Source organism: Blennius ocellaris (genome assembly GCF_963422515.1).
Source record: "Blennius ocellaris genome assembly, chromosome: 13".
Lineage (NCBI taxonomy): Eukaryota > Metazoa > Chordata > Actinopteri > Blenniiformes > Blenniidae > Blennius > Blennius ocellaris.
In genome coordinates, this window is record NC_137662.1 from 2,465,746 (window position 1) to 2,487,133 (window position 21,388).

Here is a 21,388-nt window from a genome sequence, read left to right on the forward strand (position 1 = left end):
TGTCTGCAAACAAATCCTTGAGAAGAATCTCGCAGTGGATGAAGTCTCTCAGAGAATCGCTGTCGCGTGTCTCACAATCGCTGGAGGGTGAAGAACTGGAAATGGAACTGGAAATGGATCTGGAATCTGGAGGGAAACAAGTGACTGCCAACGCTGAACGAAGCTGATCCGGACTGAAAGGAAAAGGCCAAATGGGTTCTATATGCTGTCTGTCCTTTGATGTGTCACAAATGGATCAAAGTGATAAAAGGTCCTTTGATGTCCTCCACGAGGCTCCTCCCCCACGAAGCCCCGCCCCTTGAGACTCCTACCAACGAGGCCCCGCCCCCTCGAGGCTCCTCCCCCAGCCACTCTGAAGGGCTGGGGGAAATTGTTGCCAATCCTATTGTTTATTTGTATAATATTCTGCTGTTTTTAACTCTTCTATTTTTATTTTTGTCTTTCACGTGAAGCACGTTGGCTTCAGCCACAGCTGTTTTAAAGTGCTACATAAATAAAGGACTTGACTTGAAAGAGGCTTGAGTTTGATGTATCAATATTGGAAACTTGACAGATCCGTGAATGGTTTAAGCAGAAATGTCAAAAATTTACTTCATTCCAAATCACTCAGAAAAACAACTTCTCCCTCTCTGTCCACTAAAAAATGTCTTGAGTCTTAAACCAAGTCCAGTGATTCTGTCATTATACTGACTGTTCTCTTGCTGGCAAGCTAAATACTTCTGGAGCACAGAGATAAATCTAGTCACACACTCAGGTGCACGGTTTATTGTTTATGTGGATCAAAATCAATTTGATTGTTGTAAAAATTAGAGCCTGCTTTAGCTTAGGAACCACTGATGCTTCCTTTAGAGCCTCCTTTAGCCTAGGAAACACTGATGCTTCCTTTAGAGCCTCCTTTATCCTAGGAAACACTGATGCTTCCTTTAGAGCCTCCTTTAGCCTAGGAAACACTGATGCTTCCTTTAGCCTAGGACACACTGATGCTTCCTTTAGAGCCTCCTTTAGCCTAGGAAACACTGATGCTTCCTTTAGCCTAGGACACACTGATGCCTCCGTCAGAGCCTCCTTTAGCCTAGGAAACACTGATGCTTCCTATAGAGCCTCCTTTAGCCTAGGAAACACTGATGCTTCCTTTAGCTTAGGAAACACTGATGCTTCCTTTAGAGCCTCCTTTATCCTAGGAAACACTGATGCTTCCTTTAGAGCCTCCTTTAGCCTAGGAAACACTGATGCTTCATTTAGAACCTCCTTTAGCCTAGGAAACACTGATGCTTCCTTTAGAACCTCCTTTAGCCTAGGAAACACTGATGCTTCCTTTAGAGCCTCCTTTAGCCTAGGAACCACTGATGCTTCCTTTAGAGCCTCCTTTAGCCTAGGAAACACTGATGCTTCCTTTAGCCTAGGAAACACTGACGCTTCCTTTAGAGCCTCCTTTAGCCTAGGAAACACTGATGCTTCCTTTAGAGCCTCCTTTATCCTAGGAAACACTGATGCTTCCTTCAGAGCCTCCTTTAGCCTAGGAAACACTGATGCTTCCTCTAGCCGAGGAAACACTGATGCTTCCTTTAGAGCCTCCTTTAGCCTAGGAAACACTGATGCTTCCTCTAGCCGAGGAAACACTGATGCTTCCGTTAGAACCTCCTCTAGCCTAGGAAACACTGATGCTTCCTTTAGAAAATCCTTTGGCATAGGAAACACTGATGCTTCCTTTAGAACCTCCTTTAGCCTAGGAAACACTGATGCTTCCTTTAGAGCCTCCTTTAGCAAAGGAAACACTTTTTGTCTCTGGCTCCTGTTTCACAGACCTTCTTACCCTCATGTTCTCAGGTGGTTCCCGTCGTGGCTCGGATCCTGACGGAGATGTTCTCCGGAGAACTCAGCTGGTCCACAGACAGCATCCGCCTGCAGATCTCCAACCCTGACGTCAAGGACCAGATGGTGGAGCAGTTCAAGGAGCTCCAGAGGCTCCTGCAGATTCAAGACATCCAGGGGCCCTGGAATCTCCATGTCTCCTGCAGATTCAAGACATCCAGGGGCCCTGGAATCTCCATGTCTCCTAGAGAAACACACCCAGGGGCCCTGGAACCTCCATGTCTACTAGAGAAACACATCCAGGGGCCCTGGAACCTCCATGTCTCCTAGAGAAACACACTCAGGGGCCCTGGAACCTCCATGTCTCCTAGAGAAACACACTCAGGGGCCCTGGAACCTCCATGTCTCCTAGAGAAACACACCCAGGGGCCCTGGAACCTCCATGTCTCCTAGAGAAACACATCCAGGGGCCCTGGAATCTTCATGTCTCCTAGAGAAACACACCCAGGGGCCCTGGAACCCCCATGTCTCCTAGATAAACACAAACCAGGGGCCCTGGAACCCCCATGTCTCCTAGAGAAACACACCCAGGGGCCCTGGAACCTCCATGTCTCCTAGAGAAACACACCCAGGGGCCCTGGAACCTCCATGTCTCCTAGAGAAACACACCCAGGGGCCCTGGAACCTCCATGTCTCCTAGAGAAACCCATCCAGGGGCCCTGGAACCCCCATGTCTCCTAGAGAAACACACTCAGGGGCCCTGGAACCTCCATGTCTCCTAGAGAAACCCATCCAGGGGCCCTGGAACCTCCATGTCTCCTAGAGAAACACACTCAGGGGCCCTGGAACCCCCATGTCTCCTACAGAAACACACTCAGGGGCCCTGGAACCTCCATGTCTCCTAGAGAAACACACTCAGGGGCCCTGGAACCTCCATGTCTCCTAGAGAAACACACTCAGGGGCCCTGGAACCTCCATGTCTCCTAGAGAAACACACTCAGGGGCCCTGGAACCTCCATGTCTCCTAGAGAAACACACTCAGGGGCCCTGGACCTTGCCCCTGTGAACACCAGGACTCTAACTGGGGTTTATTTCCCCCCCAACAGTCCCTGTTTGCCAGCGGTTCCACAACCAGGAATTCATGCTCCTTTCGTTAAAATCTTCACAGCTTGATGAGTTGAAATTGACGCTGCTTCAAACCTGCTTGTCCGTAACATTTAAAGAACTCTGAAAATACACTGACTTATGAACTAAGAAAGAAGTTTTGTTTTCTTTACACTGGAGGTTGTTTATCAGCAGCTACACTGGATTAAATGTGTTGTGTGTGTTTCAAATGTGATGCGACTCTTGCTGTGGTGTGGCTGGTAAACCCCCCCCCCCCCCCCCCCCCCCCACGGGTCAAAATGTGTATAAATGTGAATATTGAGGCAGAGGGAAGTTGAAAATATCTCCCAAAGGCATCAAATTACAGATGACACATTCCCATGAAGTCAAACAAAATTGGGTTTTATTTACATATTTAAATAACAGAAAACAAACAACAGGCTCCCAGAAAATGGCGTCTCTGGTTCACCATCGTGAAGCTCTTCTCTTCTTCTGTTGTTTTGCTTTCTTCTCTTGTCTTCTGGTCACAAACTTCTTTCCTTGTCCCAAATCTGAAAAACAAAATGTGTTTTGTGTTAAACAATGCTGGTTAAACAGCCCATCAACCAAGGTTAGTGCAGCTCTCTAGTTAACTAGATATAAAATAAAGCCCATCCAACTGATCCAGTCACTTTTCAATGATGAATAACAGCTTGTCTTGTCATTGAGGTGCTTACTTGGATTATTGTTGGGCTGGTTCTTTTCCGTCGGGTTGGAGGAGCAGTCAGAGGTCGTGACCTTTGCCTCCTCTTTATGAGGTTGTGGTGATCTTTAGTAAGCAAGAAGGAAAATTGTTAGTTTCAGTTCAGTTAGTCTTTTTCTTAAAATACTAAAACTCCTCAGAGCGGTAGAGTTTGGACAAATACCTGTTGACAGAGGCTGGAGGTTGTTGTGGGACATCTTGTGCCGGGGCCTGGTCCTTCTTGTTCAGGTCAGACTGACTATATTTGGACCAATATTTGCATCCAGGCCAGGTGATGCTGGCAAGTAGTGGCTCAATATAGTCAAATTCATAAGAGCTGCAACTGTCGCACTCCTCCAGGGGTTTGCTGTAAGAGTTCACATTGATAGAGAAACATATCAGGTCATTACACTCAACAGCTTGCAAAAGCACAATGATGTTGAATATCTGTAACACTTGGCATCCAACTCATCATTGGGTCTGTTTTAAAAGACCAAATCATCAGAGAAAGGAGGTTGTGACAAATACCTGTTGACAGTCTCTGCAATGGCCAACTCCTCCAGGGGCTTTTCGTTGGTTGAAGACTTTTCTTCCGTGAAGGTGATGCTGGCGAGAAGAGGTTGAATATATTCCTCTTCCTCAGAGCTGGAATCATCACACTCCACCACGTGGTTGCTGTAAGGGTTCACAGTGGAAAATAAACAATCATTATACAGCTTGCAAAAACACAATTATGTTAAATATATGTAACATTGAGCCGCTATTTCATGTGTTTGTTTGTTTAAAAAGACTCAAAATCATCAGAGAGATGACGAGAGGACAAATACCTGTTGACAGTCTCTGATTGGTCCAACTCCTCCAGGTGCTTTTCAGTGGTTGAAGTCTTTTCTTCACTGCAGGTGAGGCTGGAGAAAAGAGGCTGAACGTATTCATGTTCGTAAGAGATGCAATCGTCACCCTCCACCACCTGGTTGCTGTTGGACCTGGTGATGCTGGCAAGAAGTGGCTCAATATATTCATCCTCCTCAGAGCTGCAATCATCAGAGAGAGAAACATTACAGGTCATTACACTCAACAGCTTGTAAAAGCACAATGATTTTGAATATTTGTAACACTTAGCAGCTATTGAATTGGTGTGGTTGTTTTAAAAGACCAAATCATCAGAGAAAGAAAGTTTTGACAAATACCTGTTGACAGTCTCTGCAAGGTCCAACTCCTCCAGGTCGTTTTCACTAGTTGAAGACTTTTCTTCACTGACGGTGATGCTGGAGAAAAGAGGTTGAATATATTCCTCTTCCTCAGAGCTGGAATCATCACACTCCACCACGTGGTTGCTGTAAGAGTTCACAGTGGAAGATAAACAATCATAACACTGAACAGCTTGCAAAAGCACAATGATGTTAAATATTTGTAAAACTTAGCATCTATTGTATTGGTCTGTTTGTTTAAAAAGGCTCAAAATCATCAGAGAGACGACGAGAGGACAAATACCTGTTGACAGACTCTGCGAGGTCCAACTCCTCCAGGTGCTTTTCTTCAGGTGAAGCCTTCACTTTTGGAAAGAAATCTTTTTGCACCGAGGGAAACCCATGGCTTGTTCTTTCCTTGCCATTTTCCACCTCTTCATGCAGGTCCTTCAGCCCTTTTTCCAGACCACTGATTTTCTCCTGCTTGTCATTCAGATTTTTGAAGTACATCGCTGCAACTCCCCTCACCTCTGCCGCGAGGGACTGTCTGTTAATTGTGGGAGCGCCACAAATGTACTGTAAAACACAAGCAAAGACCATCATTAGACCTGCTCAATTTAATTTTTGCCTCAGTTACCTTAGAAAACGTTATGGTCTTCAATCTTCCTTTCATTTAATTTACATCCAAAATGACGTGGTTCTACTAGAAATACTTGTATTTAACACCAACTTACATTCAAAATCTGGACCACTCCGTGAAGCACATTCCCCTCTCCGGTCTCCATCTCTGGAAGCTGTGGTGGTACCGTCAAGTTGTTCATTGTGTTGTAACGACAATCTGCAGCAAGTATTTGGAATAATATATTGTCAATTTGTCACAGAAAATTGACAGTTGGTAAGGTCACCAAATGTACTTTTTTGCATTCAACTCACAGTTTTGACGGAAATAGAGAATGTTGTCTGCAAACAAATCCTTGAGAAGAATCTCGCAGTGGATGAAGTCTCTCAGAGAATCGCTGTCGCGTGTCTCACAATCGCTGGAGGGTGAAGAACTGGAAATGGAACTGGAAATGGAACTGGAATCTGGAGGGAAACAAGTGACTGCCAACGCTGAACGAAGCTGATCCGGACTGAAAGGAAAAGGCCAAATGGGTTCTATATGCTGTCTGTCCTTTGATGTGTCACAAATGGATCAAAGTGATAAAAGGTCCTTTGATGTCCTCCACGAGGCTCCTCCCCCACGAAGCCCCGCCCCTTGAGACTCCTACCAACGAGGCCCCGCCCCCTCGAGGCTCCTCCCCCAGCCACTCTGAAGGGCTGGGGGAAATTGTTGCCAACCCTATTGTTTATTTGTATAATATTCTGCTGTTTTTAACTCTTCTATTTTTATTTTTGTCTTTCACGTGAAGCACGTTGGCTTCAGCCACAGCTGTTTTAAAGTGCTACATAAATAAAGGACTTTACTTGAAAGAGGCTTGAGTTTGATATATCAATATTGGAAACTTGACAGATCCGTGAATGGTTTAAGCAGAAATGTCAAAAATTAACTTCATTCCAAATCACTCAGAAAAACAACTTCTCCCTCTCTGTCCACTAAAAAATGTCTTGAGTCTTAAACCAAGTCCAGTGATTCTGTCATTATACTGACTGTTCTCTTGCTGGCAAGCTAAATACTTCTGGAGCACAGAGATAAATCTAGTCACACACTCAGGTGCACGGTTTATTGTTTATGTGGTTCAAAATCAACTTGATTGTTGTAAAAATTAGAGCCTGCTTTAGCTTAGGAACCACTGATGCTTCCTTTAGAGCCTCCTTTAGCCTAGGAAACACTGATGCTTCCTTTAGAGCCTCCTTTAGCCTAGGAAACACTGATGCTTCCTTTAGAGCCTCCTTTAGCCTAGGAAACACTGATGCTTCCTTTAGAGCCTCCTTTAGCATAGGAAACACTGATGCTTCCTTTAGATCCTCCTTTAGCCTAGGAAACACTGATGCTTCCTTTAGAGCCTCCTTTAGCCTAGGAAACACTGATGCTTCCTTTAGAGCCTCCTTTAGCATAGGAAACACTGATGCTTCCTTTAGAGCCTCCTTTAGCCTAGGAACCACTGATGCTTCCTTTAGAGCCTCCTTTAGCCTAGGAACCACTGATGCTTCCTTTAGCCTAGGAAACACTGATGCTTCCTCTAGAGCCTCCTTTAGCCTAGGAAACACTGATGCTTCCTTTAGAGCCTCCTTTATCCTAGGAAACACTGATGCTTCCTTCAGAGCCTCCTTTAGCCTAGGAAACACTGATGCTTCCTTTAGCCGAGGAAACACTGATGCTTCCTTTAGAGCCTCCTTTCGCCTAGGAAACACTGATGCTTCCTTTAGCCTAGGACACACTGATGCTTCCTTTAGAGCCTCCTTTAGCCTAGGAAATACTGATGCCTCCGTCAGAGCCTCCTTTAGCCTAGGAAACACTGATGCTTCCTATAGAGCCTCCTTTAGCCTAGGAAACACTGATGCTTCCTTTAGAGCCTCCTTTAGCCTAGGAAACACTGATGCTTCATTTAGAACCTCCTTTAGCCTAGGAAACACTGATGCTTCCTTTAGAACCTCCTTTAGCCTAGGAACCACTGACGCTTCCTTTAGAGCCTCCTTTAGCCTAGGAAACACCGATGCTTCCTTTAGCCTAGGAAACACTGACGCTTCCTTTAGAGCCTCCTTTAGCCTAGGAAACACTGATGCTTCCTTTAGAGCCTCCTTTATCCTAGGAAACACTGATGCTTCCTTCAGAGCCTCCTTTAGCCTAGGAAACACTGATGCTTCCTCCAGCCGAGGAAACACTGATGCTTCCTTTAGAGCCTCCTTTAGCCTAGGAAACACTGATGCTTCCTTTATCCTAGGACACACTGATGTTTCCTTTATAGCCTCCTTTAGCCTAGGAAACACTGATGCTTCCTTTAGAACCTCCTCTAGCCTAGGAAACACTGATGCTTCCTTTAGAACATCCTTTGGCATAGGAAACACTGATGCTTCCTTTAGAACCTCCTTTAGCCTAGGAATCACTGATGCTTCCTTTAGAGCCTCCTTTAGCAAAGGAAACACTTTTTGTCTCTGGCTCCTGTTTCACAGACCTTCTTACCCTCATGTTCTCAGGTGGTTCCCGTCGTGGCTCGGATCCTGACGGAGATGTTCTCCGGAGAACTCAGCTGGTCCACAGACAGCATCCGCCTGCAGATCTCCAACCCTGACGTCAAGGGCCAGATGGTGGAGCAGTTCAAGGAGCTCCAGAGGCTCCTGCAGATTCAAGACATCCAGGGGCCCTGGAACCTCCATGTCTCCTAGAGAAACACACTCAGGGGCCCTGGAACCTCCATGTCTCCTAGAGAAACACACTCAGGGCCCCTGGAACCTCCATGTCTCCTAGAGAAACACATCCAGGGGCCCTGGAACCTACATGTCTCCTAGAGAAACACACCCAGGGGCCTGGAACCTCCATGTCTCCTAGAGAAACACACTCAGGGGCCCTGGAACCCCCCTGTCTCCTAGAGAAACACACTCAGGGGCCCTGGAACCTCCATGTCTCCTAGAGAAACATACTCAGGGGCCCTGGAACCTCCATGTCTCCTAGAGAAACACACTCAGGGGCCCTGGAACCTCCATGTCTCCTAGATAAACACACCCAGGGGCCCTGGAACCTCCATGTCTCCTAGATAAACACACCCAGGGGCCCTGGAACCTCCATGTCTCCTAGAGAAACACACTCAGAGGCCCTGGAACCTCCATGTCTCCTAGAGAAACACACTCAGGGGCCCTGGAACCTCCATGTCTACTAGAGAAACACACTCAGGGGCCCTGGAACCTCCATGTCTCCTAGAGAAACACAGTCAGGGGCCCTGGAACCTCCATGTCTCCTAGAGAAACACAGTCAGGGGCCCTGGAACCCCTATGTCTCCTAGAGAAACACTCAGGGGCCCTGGAACCTCCATGTCTCCTAGAGAAACACTCAGGGGCCCTGGAACCTCCATGTCTCCTAGAGAAACACACTCAGAGGCCCTGGAACCTCCATGTCTCCTAGAGAAACACACTCAGAGGCCCTGGAACCTCCATGTCTCCTAGAGAAACACACTCAGGGGCCCTGGAACCTCCATGTCTACTAGAGAAACACACTCAGGGGCCCTGGAACCTCCATGTCTCCTAGAGAAACACAGTCAGGGGCCCTGGAACCTCCATGTCTCCTAGAGAAACACAGTCAGGGGCCCTGGAACCCCTATGTCTCCTAGAGAAACACTCAGGGGCCCTGGAACCTCCATGTCTCCTAGAGAAACACTCAGGGGCCCTGGAACCTCCATGTCTCCTAGAGAAACACACTCAGGGGCCCTGGAACGTCCATGTCTCCTAGAGAAACACACTCAGGGGTCCTGGAACCTCCATGTCTCCTAGAGAAACACACTCAGAGGCCCTGGAACCTCCATGTCTCCTAGAGAAACACACTCAGGGGCCCTGCAACCTCCATGTCTCCTAGAGAAACACACTCAGGGGCCCTGGAACCTCCATGTCTACTAGAGAAACACACTCAGGGGCCCTGGAACCTCCATGTCTCCTAGAGAAACACACTCAGGGGCCGTGGAACCCCCACGTCTCCTAGAGAAACCCATCCAGGGGCCCTGGAACCTCCATGTCTCCTAGAGAAACACACTGAGGGGCCCTGGAACCTCCATGTCTCCTAGAGAAACACACTGAGGGGCCCTGGAACCCCCACGTCTCCTAGAGAAACACACTCAGGGGCCCTGGAACCTCCATGTCTCCTAGAGAAACACACTGAGGGGCCCTGGAACCTCCATGTCTCCTAGAGAAACCCATCCAGGGGCCCTGGAACCTCCATGTCTCCTAGAGAAACACACTCAGGGGCCCTGGAACCTCCATGTCTCCTAGAGAAACACACTCAGGGGCCCTGGAACCTCCATGTCTCCTAGAGAAACACACTGAGGGGCCCTGGAACCTCCATGTCTCCTAGAGAAACACACTCAGGGGCCCTGGAACCTCCATGTCTCCTAGAGAAACACACTCAGGGGCCCTGGACCTTGCCCCTGTGAACACTAGGACTCTAACTGGGGTTTATTTCCCCCCCAACAGTCCCTGTTTGCCAGCGGTTCCACAACCAGGAATTCATGCTCCTTTCGTTAAAATCTTCACAGCTTGATGAGTTGAAATTGACGCTGCTTCAAACCTGCTTGTCCGTAACATTTAAAGAACTCTGAAAATACACTGACTTATGAACTAAGAAAGAAGTTTTGTTTTTTTTACACTGGAGGTTGTTTATCAGCAGCTACACTGGATTAAATGTGTTGTGTGTGTTTCAAATGTGATGTGACTCTTGCTGTGGTGTGGCTGGTAAACCCCCCCCCCCCCCCCCCCCCCACGGGTCAAAATGTGTATAAATGTGAATATTGAGGCAGAGGGAAGCTGAAAATATCTCCCAAAGGCATCAAATTACAGATGACACATTCCCTTAAAGTCAAACAAAATTGGGTTTTATTTACATATTTAAATAACAGAAAACAAACAACAGGCTCCCAGAAAATGGCGTCTCTGGTTCACCATCGTGAAGCTCTTCTCTTCTTCTGTTGTTTTGCTTTCTTCTCTTGTCTTCTGGTCACAAACTTCTTTCCTTGTCCCAAATCTGAAAAACAAAATGTGTTTTGTGTTAAACAATGCTGGTTAAACAGCCCATCAACCAAGGTTAGTGCAGCTCTCTAGTTAACTAGATATAAAATAAAGCCCATCCAACCGATCCAGTCACTTTTCAATGATGAATAACAGCTTGTCTTGTCATTGAGGTGCTTACTTGGATTATTGTTGGGCTGGTTCTTTTCCGTCGGGTTGGAGGAGCAGTCAGAGGTCGTGACCTTTGTCTCCTCTTCATGAGGTTGTGGTGATCTTTAGTAAGCAAGAAGGAAAATTGTTAGTTTCAGTTCAGTTAGTCTTTTTCTTAAAATACTAAAACTCCTCAGAGCGGTAGAGTTTGGACAAATACCTGTTGACAGAGGCTGGAGGTTGTTGTGGGACATCTTGTGCCGGGGCCTGGTCCTTCTTGTTCAGGTCAGACTGACTATATTTGGACCAATATTTGCATCCGGGCCAGGTGATGCTGGCAAGTAGTGGCTCAATATAGTCAAATTCATAAGAGCTGCAACTGTCGCACTCCTCCAGGGGTTTGCTGTAAGAGTTCACATTGATAGAGAAACATATCAGGTCATTACACTCAACAGCTTGCAAAAGCACAATGATGTTGAATATCTGTAACACTTGGCATCTATTGTATTGGTCTGTTTGTTTAAAAACACTCAAAATCATCAGAGATAAAGTTAGGACAAAATACCTGTTGACAGTCTCTGATTGGCCCAACTCCTCCAGGTGCTTTTCAGTGGTTGAAGTCTTTTCTTCACTGCAGGTGAGGCTGGAGAAAAGAGGCTGAACGTATTCATATTCGTAAGAGATGCAATCGTCACCCTCCACCACCTGGTTGCTGTTGGACCTGGTGATGCTGGCAAGAAGTGGCTCAATATATTCATCCTCCTCAGAGCTGCAATCATCAGAGAGAGAAACATTACAGGTCATTACACTCAACAGCTTGTAAAAGCACAATGATGTTAAATATGTGTAACACTTAGCATCCAACTCATCATTGGGTCTGTTTTAAAAGACCAAATCATCAGAGAAAGGAGGTTGTGACAAATACCTGTTGACAGTCTCTGCAATGGCCAACTCCTCCAGGGGCTTTTCGTTGGTTGAAGACTTTTCTTCACTGAAGGTGATGCTGGCGAGAAGAGGTTGAATATATTCCTCTTCCTCAGAGCTGGGATCATCACACTCCACCACGTGGTTGCTGCAAGAGTTCACAGTGGAAGATAAACAATCATTACACAGCTTGCAAAAACACAATTATGTTAAATATGTGTAACATTGAGCCGCTATTTCATGTGTTTATTTGTTTAAAAAGACTCAAAATCATCAGAGAGATGACGAGAGGACAAATACCTGTTGACAGTCTCTGATTGGTCCAACTCCTCCAGGTGCTTTTCAGTGGTTGAAGTCTTTTCTTCACTGCAGGTGAGGCTGGAGAAAAGAGGCTGAACGTATTCATATTCATAAGAGATGCAATCGTCACCCTCCACCACCTGGTTGCTGTTGGACCTGGTGATGCTGGCAAGAAGTGGCTCAATATATTCATCCTCCTCAGAGCTGCAATTATCAGAGAGAGAAACATTACAGGTCATTACACTCCAGCTTGTTAATGCACAATGATGTTGAATATTTGTAACACTTAGCAGCTATTGTATTGGTCTGTTTGTTTTAAAAGACCAAATCATCAGAGAAAGAAAGTTTTGACAAATACCTGTTGACAGTCTCTGCAATGGCCAACTCCTCCAGGTGGTTTTCATCGTTTAAAGACTTTTCTTCACTGACGGTGATGCTGGAGAAAAGAGGTTGAATATATTCCTCTTCCTCAGAGCTGGAATCATCACACTCCACCACGTGGTTGCTGTAAGAGTTCACAGTGGAAGATAAACACTCATTACACAGCTTGCAAAAGCACAATGACGTTAAATATTTGTAACACTTAGCATCTATTGTATTGGTCTGTTTGTTTAAAAAGGCTCAAAATCATCAGAGAGACGACGAGAGGACAAATACCTGTTGACAGACTCTGTGAAGTCCAACTCCTCCAGGTGCTTTTCTTCAGGTGAAGCCTTCACTTTTGGAAAGAAATCTTCCTGCACCGAGGGAAACCCATGGCTTGTTCTTTCCTTGCCATTTTCCACCTCTTCATGCAGGTCTTTCAGCCCTTTTTCCAGACCACTGATTTTCTCCTGCTTGTCATTCAGATTTTTGAAGTACATCGCTGCAACTCCCCTCACCTCTGCCGCGAGGGACTGTCTGTTAATTGTGGGAGCGCCACAAATGTACTGTAAAACACAAGCAAAGACCATCATTAGACCTGCTCAATTAAATTTTTGCCGCAGTTACCTTGGAAAAAGTTATGGTCTTCAATCTTCCTGTCATTTCATTTACATCCAAAATGACGTGGTTCTACTAGAAATACTTGTATTTAACAACAACTTACATTCAAAATCTGGACCACTCCGTGAAGCACATTCCCCTCTCCGGTCTCCATCTCTGGATGCTGTGGTGGTACCGTCAAGTTGTTCATCGTGTTGTAGCGACAATCTGCAGCAAGTATTTGGAATAATATATTGTCAATTTGTCACAGAAAATTGACAGTTGGTAAGGTCACCAAATGTACTTTTTTGCATTCAACTCACAGTTTTGACGGAAATAGAGAATGTTGTCTGCAAACAAATCCTTGAGAAGAATCTCGCAGTGGATGAAGTCTCTCAGAGAATCGCTGTCGCGTGTCTCACAATCGCTGGAGGGTGAAGAACTGGAAATGGAACTGGAATCTGGAGGGAAACAAGTGACTGCCAACGCTGAACGAAGCTGATCCGGACTGAAAGGAAAAGGCCAAATGGGTTCTATATGCTGTCTGTCCTTTGATGTGTCACAAATGGATCAAAGTGATAAAAGGTCCTTTGATGTCCTCCACGAGGCTCCTCCCCCACGAAGCCCCGCCCCTTGAGACTCCTACCAACGAGGCCCCGCCCCCTCGAGGCTCCTCCCCCAGCCACTCTGAAGGGCTGGGGGAAATTGTTGCCAATCCTATTGTTTATTTGTATAATATTCTGCTGTTTTTAACTCTTCTATTTTTATTTTTGTCTTTCACGTGAAGCACGTTGGCTTCAGCCACAGCTGTTTTAAAGTGCTACATAAATAAAGGACTTGACTTGAAAGAGGCTTGAGTTTGATGTATCAATATTGGAAACTTGACAGATCCGTGAATGGTTTAAGCAGAAATGTCAAAAATTAACTTCATTCCAAATCACTCAGAAAAACAACTTCTCCCTCTCTGTCCACAAAAAAATGTCTTGAGTCTTAAACCAAGTCCAGTGATTCTGTCATTATACTGACTGTTCTCTTGCTGGCAAGCTAAATACTTCTGGAGCACAGAGATAAATCTAGTCACACACTCAGGTGCACGGTTTATTGTTTATGTGGATCAAAATCAATTTGATTGTTGTAAAAATTAGAGCCTGCTTTAGCTTAGGAACCACTGATGCTTCCTTTAGAGCCTCCTTTAGCCTAGGAAACACTGATGCTTCCTTTAGAGCCTCCTTTATCCTAGGAAACACTGATGCTTCCTTTAGAGCCTCCTTTAGCCTAGGAAACACTGATGCTTCCTTTAGAGCCTCCTTTAGCCTAGGAAACACTGATGCTTCCTTTAGCCTAGGACACACTGATGCTTCCTTTAGAGCCTCCTTTAGCCTAGGAAATACTGATGCCTCCGTCAGAGCCTCCTTTAGCCTAGGAAACACTGATGCTTCCTATAGAGCCTCCTTTAGCCTAGGAAACACTGATGCTTCCTTTAGCTTAGGAAACACTGATGCTTCCTTTAGAGCCTCCTTTATCCTAGGAAACACTGATGCTTCCTTTAGAGCCTCCTTTAGCCTAGGAAACACTGATGCTTCATTTAGAACCTCCTTTAGCCTAGGAAACACTGATGCTTCCTTTAGAGCCTCCTTTAGCCTAGGAACCACTGATGCTTCCTTTAGAGCCTCCTTTAGCCTAGGAAACACTGATGCTTCATTTAGCCTAGGAAACACTGACGCTTCCTTTAGAGCCTCCTTTAGCCTAGGAAACACTGATGCTTCCTTTAGAGCCTCCTTTATCCTAGGAAACACTGATGCTTCCTTCAGAGCCTCCTTCAGCCTAGGAAACACTGATGCTTCCTCTAGCCGAGGAAACACTGATGCTTCCTTTAGAGCCTCCTTTAGCCTAGGAAACACTGAGGCTTCCTTTATCCTAGGACACACTGATGTTTCCTTTATAGCCTCCTTCAGCCTAGGAAACACTGATGCTTCCTTTAGAACCTCCTCTAGCCTAGGAAACACTGATGCTTCCTTTAGAACATCCTTTGGCATAGGAAACACTGATGCTTCCTTTAGAACCTCCTTTAGCCTAGGAAACACTGATGCTTCCTTTAGAGCCTCCTTTAGCAAAGGAAACACTTTTTGTCTCTGGCTCCTGTTTCACAGACCTTCTTACCCTCATGTTCTCAGGTGGTTCCCGTCGTGGCTCGGATCCTGACGGAGATGTTCTCCGGAGAACTCAGCTGGTCCACAGACAGCATCCGCCTGCAGATCTCCAACCCTGACGTCAAGGACCAGATGGTGGAGCAGTTCAAGGAGCTCCAGAGGCTCCTGCAGAGCCAAGACATCCAGGGGCCCTGGAACCTCCATGTCTCCTAGAGAAACACAGTCAGGGGCCCTGGAACCCCAATGTCTCCTAGAGAAACACTCAGGGGCCCTGGAACCTCCATGTCTTCTAGAGAAACACTCAGGGGCCCTGGAACCTCATTGTCTCCTAGAGAAACACACTCAGGGGTCCTGGAACCTCCATGTCTCCTAGAGAAACACACTCAGAGGCCCTGGAACCTCCATGTCTCCTAGAGAAACACACTCAGGGGTCCTGGAACCCCCACGTCTCCTAGAGAAACACACTCAGGGGTCCTGGAACCTCCATGTCTCCTAGAGAAACACACTCAGAGACCCTGGAACCTCCATGTCTCCTAGAGAAACACACTCAGGGGCCCTGGAACCTCCATGTCTCCTAGAGAAACACACTCAGGGGCCCTGGAACCTCCATGTCTACTAGAGAAACACACTCAGGGGCCCTGGAACCTCCATGTCTCCTAGAGAAACACACCCAGGGGCCGTGGAACCCCCACGTCTCCTAGAGAAACCATCCAGGGGCCCTGGAACCTCCATGTCTCCTAGAGAAACACACTGAGGGGCCCTGGAACCTCCATGTCTCCTAGAGAAACACACTGAGGGGCCCTGGAACCTCCATGTCTCCTAGAGAAACACACTCAGGGGCCCTGGAACCTCCATGTCTCCTAGAGAAACACACTCAGGGGCCCTGGAACCTCCATGTCTCCTAGAGAAACCCATCCAGGGGCCCTGGAACCTCCATGTCTCCTAGAGAAACACACTCAGGGGCCCTGGAACCTCCATGTCGCCTAGAGAAACACAGTCAGGGGCCCTGGAACCTCCATGTCTCCTAGAGAAACACAGTCAGGGGCCCTGGAACCCCAATGTCTCCTAGAGAAACACTCAGGGGCCCTGGAACCTCTATGTCTCCTAGAGAAACACTCAGGGGCCCTGGAACCTCATTGTCTCCTAGAGAAACACACTCAGGGGTCCTGGAACCTCCATGTCTCCTAGAGAAACACACTCAGGGGTCCTGGAACCCCCACGTCTCCTAGAGAAACACACTCAGGGGTCCTGGAACCTCCATGTCTCCTAGAGAAACACACTCAGAGGCCCTGGAACCTCCATGTCTCCTAGAGGAACACACTCAGGGGCCCTGGAACCTCCATGTCTCCTAGAGAAACACACTCAGGGGCCCTGGAACCTCATTGTCTCCTAGAGAAACACACTCAGGGGTCCTGGAACCTCCATGTCTCCTAGAGAAACACACCCAGGGGCCCTGGAACCTCCATGTCTCCTAGAGAAACACACCCAGGGGCCCTGGAACCTCCATGTCTCCTAGAGAAACACACCCAGGGGCCCTGGAACCTCCATGTCTCCTAGAGAAACACACCCAGGGGCCCTGGAACCTCCATGTCTCCTAGAGAAACACACCCAGGGGCCTTGGAACCTCCATGTCTCCTAGAGAAACACATCCAGGGGCCCTGGAACCTCCATGTCTCCTAGAGAAACACACCCAGGGGTCTTGGAACCTCCATGTCTCCTAGAGAAACCCATCCAGGGGCCCTGGTACCTCCATGTCTTCTAGAGAAACACACTCAGGGGCCCTGGACCTTGCCCCTGTGAACACCAGGACTCTAACTGGGGTTTATTTCCCCCCCAACAGTCCCTGTTTGCCAGCGGTTCCACAACCAGGAATTCATGCTCCTTTCGTTAAAATCTTCACAGCTTGATGAGTTGAAATTGACGCTGCTTCAAACCTGCTTGTCCGTAACATTTAAAGAACTCTGAAAATACACTGACTTATGAACTAAGAAAGAAGTTTTGTTTTCTTTACACTGGAGGTTGTTTATCAGCAGCTACACTGGATTAAATGTGTTGTGTGTGTTTCAAATGTGATGTGACTCTTGCTGTGGTGTGGCTGGTAAACCCCCCCCCCCCCCCCCCCCCCACGGGTCAAAATGTGTATAAATGTGAATATTGAGGCAGAGGGAAGCTGAAAATATCTCCCAAAGGCATCAAATTACAGATGACACATTCCCTTGAAGTCAAACAAAATTGGGTTTTATTTACATATTTAAATAACAGAAAACAAACAACAGGCTCCCAGAAAATGGCGTCTCTGGTTCACCATCGTGAAGCTCTTCTCTTCTTCTGTTGTTTTGCTTTCTTCTCTTGTCTTCTGGTCACAAACTTCTTTCCTTGTCCCAAATCTGAAAAACAAAATGTGTTTTGTGTTAAACAATGCTGGTTAAACAGCCCATCAACCAAGGTTAGTGCAGCTCTCTAGTTAACTAGATATAAAATAAAGCCCATCCAACCGATCCAGTCACTTTTCAATGATGAATAACAGCTTGTCTTGTCATTGAGGTGCTTACTTGGATTATTGTTGGGCTGGTTCTTTTCCGTCGGGTTGGAGGAGCAGTCAGAGGTCGTGACCTTTGTCTCCTCTTTATGAGGTTGTGGTGATCTTTAGTAAGCAAGAAGGAAAATTGTTAGTTTCAGTTCAGTTAGTCTTTTTCTTAAAATACTAAAACTCCTCAGAGCGGTAGAGTTTGGACAAATACCTGTTGACAGAGGCTGGAGGTTGTTGTGGGACATCTTGTGCCGGGGCCTGGTCCTTCTTGTTCAGGTCAGACTGACTATATTTGGACCAATATTTGCATCCAGGCCAGGTGATGCTGGCAAGTAGTGGCTCAATATAGTCAAATTCATAAGAGCTGCAACTGTCGCACTCCTCCATGGGTTTGCTGTAAGAGTTCACATTGATAGAGAAACATATCAGGTCATTACACTCAACAGCTTGCAAAAGCACAATGATGTTGAATATGTGTAACACTTGGCATCTATTGTATTGGTCTGTTTGTTTAAAAACACTCAAAATCATCAGAGATAAAGTTTGGACAAAATACCTGTTGACAGTCTCTGATTGGTCCAACTCCTCCAGGTGCTTTTCAGTGGTTGAAGTCTTTTCTTCACTGCAGGTGATGCTGGAGAAAAGAGGCTGAACGTATTCATATTCATAAGAGATGCAATCGTCACCCTCCACCACCTGGTTGCTGTTGGACCTGGTGATGCTGGCAAGAAGTGGCTCAATATATTCATCCTCCTCAGAGCTGCAATCATCAGAGAGAGAAACATTACAAGTCATTACACTCAACAGCTTGTAAAAGCACAATGATGTTAAATATGTGTAACACTTAGCATCCAACTCATCATTGGGTCTGTTTTAAAAGACCAAATCATCAGAGAAAGGAGGTTGTGACAAATACCTGTTGACAGTCTCTGCAATGGCCAACTCCTCCAGGGGCTTTTCGTTGGTTGAAGACTTTTCTTCACTGAAGGTGATGCTGGCGAGAAGAGGTTGAATATATTCCTCTTCCCCAGAGCTGCAATCATCACAGTCCACCACGTGGTTGCTGCAAGAGTTCACAGTGGAAGATAAACAATCATTACACAGCTTGCAAAAACACAATTATGTTAAATATGTGTAACATTGAGCCGCTATTTCATGTGTTTGTTTGTTTAAAAAGACTCAAAATCATCAGAGAGATGACGAGAGGACAAATACCTGTTGACAGTCTCTGATTGGTCCAACTCCTCCAGGTGCTTTTCAGTGGTTGAAGTCTTTTCTTCACTGCAGGTGAGGCTGGAGAAAAGAGGCTGAACGTATTCATATTCATAAGAGATGCAATCGTAACCCTCCACCACCTGGTTGCTGTTGGACCTGGTGATGCTGGCAAGAAGTGGCTCAATATATTCATCCTCCTCAGAGCTGCAATTATCAGAGAGAGAAACATTACAGGTCATTACACTCAACAGCTTGTAAAAGCACAATGATGTTAAATATGTGTAACACTTAGCATCCAACTCATCATTGGGTCTGTTTTAAAAGACCAAATCATCAGAGAAAGGAGGTTGTGACAAATACCTGTTGACAGTCTCTGCAAGGTCCAACTCCTCCAGGTGGTTTTCATCGTTTAAAGACTTTTCTTCACTGACGGTGATGCTGGAGAAAAGAGGTTGAATATATTCCTCTTCCTCAGAGCTGGAATCATCACACTCCACCACGTGGTTGCTGTAAGAGTTCACAGTGGAAGATAAACAATCATTACACAGCTTGCAAAAGCACAATGACGTTAAATATTTGTAACACTTAGCATCTATTGTATTGGTCTGTTTGTTTAAAAAGGCTCAAAATCATCAGAGAGACGACGAGAGGACAAATACCTGTTGACAGACTCTGTGAAGTCCAACTCCTCCAGGTGCTTTTCTTCAGGTGAAGCCTTCACTTTTGGAAAGAAATCTTCCTGCACCGAGGGAAACCCATGGCTTGTTCTTTCCTTGCCATTTTCCACCTCTTCATGCAGGTCTTTCAGCCCTTTTTCCAGACCACTGATTTTCTCCTGCTTGTCATTCAGATTTTTGAAGTACATCGCTGCAACTCCCCTCACCTCTGCCGCGAGGGACTGTCTGTTAATTGTGGGAGCGCCACAAATGTACTGTAAAACACAAGCAAAGACCATCATTAGACCTGCTCAATTAAATTTTTGCCTCAGTTACCTTAGAAAAAGTTATGGTCTTCAATCTTCCTGTCATTTCATTTACATCCAAAATGACGTGGTTCTACTAGAAATACTTGTATTTAACAACAACTTACATTCAAAATCTGGACCACTCCGTGAAGCACATTCCCCTCTCCGGTCTCCATCTCTGGATGCTGTGGTGGTACCGTCAAGTTGTTCATCGTGTTGTAGCGACAATCTGCAGCAAGTATTTGGAATAATATATTGTCAATTTGTCACAGAAAATTGACAGTTGGTAAGGTCACCAAATGTACTTTTTTGCATTCAACTCACAGTTTTGACGGAAATAGAGAATGTTGTCTGCAAACAAATCCTTGAGAAGAATCTCGCAGTGGATGAAGTCTCTCAGAGAATCGCTGTCGCGTGTCTCACAATCGCTGGAGGGTGAAGAACTGGAAATGGAACTGGAATCTGGAGGGAAACAAGTGACTGCCAACGCTGAACGAAGCTGATCCGGACTGAAAGGAAAAGGCCAAATGGGTTCTATATGCTGTCTGTCCTTTGATGTGTCACAAATGGATCAAAGTGATAAAAGGTCCTTTGATGTCCTCCACGAGGCTCCTCCCCCACGAAGCCCCGCCCCTTGAGACTCCTACCAACGAGGCCCCGCCCCCTCGAGGCTCCTCCCCCAGCCACTCTGAAGGGCTGGGGGAAATTGTTGCCAATCCTATTGTTTATTTGTATAATATTCTGCTGTTTTTAACTCTTCTATTTTTATTTTTGTCTTTCACGTGAAGCACGTTGGCTTCAGCCACAGCTGTTTTAAAGTGCTACATAAATAAAGGACTTGACTTGAAAGAGGCTTGAGTTTGATATATCAATATTGGAAACTTGACAGATCCGTGAATGGTTTAAGCAGAAATGTCAAAAATTAACTTCATTCCAAATCACTCAGAAAAACAACTTCTCCCTCTCTGTCCACAAAAAAATGTCTTGAGTCTTAAACCAAGTCCAGTGATTCTGTCATTATACTGACTGTTCTCTTGCTGGCAAGCTAAATACTTCTGGAGCACAGAGATAAATCTAGTCACACACTCAGGTGCACGGTTTATTGTTTATGTGGATCAAAATCAATTTGATTGTTGTAAAAATTAGAGCCTGCTTTAGCTTAGGAACCACTGATGCTTCCTTTAGAGCCTCCTTTAGCCTAGGAAACACTGATGCTTCCTTTAGAGCCTCCTTTAGCCTAGGAAACACTGATGCTTCCTTTAGAGCCTCCTTTAGCATAGGAAACACTGATGCTTCCTTTAGAGCCTCCTTTAACCTAGGAAACACTGATGCTTCCTTTAGCCTAGGAAACACTGATGCTTCCTTTAGCCTAGGAAACACTGATGCTTCCTTTAGAGCCTCCTTTAGCCTAGGAACCACTGGTGCTTCCTTTAGAGCCTCCTTTAGCCTAGGAACCACTGATGCTTCCTTTAGCCTAGGAAACACTGATGCTTCCTTTAGAGCCTCCTTTAGCCTAGGAAACACTGATGCTTCCTTTAGAGCCTCCTTTAGCCTAGGAACCACTGATGCTTCCTTTAGAGCCTCCTTTAGCCTAGGAAACACTGATGCTTCCTTTAGCCTAGGAAACACTGATGCTTCCTTTAGAGCCTCCTTTAGCCTAGGAACCACTGATGCTTCCTTTAGCCTAGGAAACACTGATACTTCCTTTAGAGCCTCCTTTAG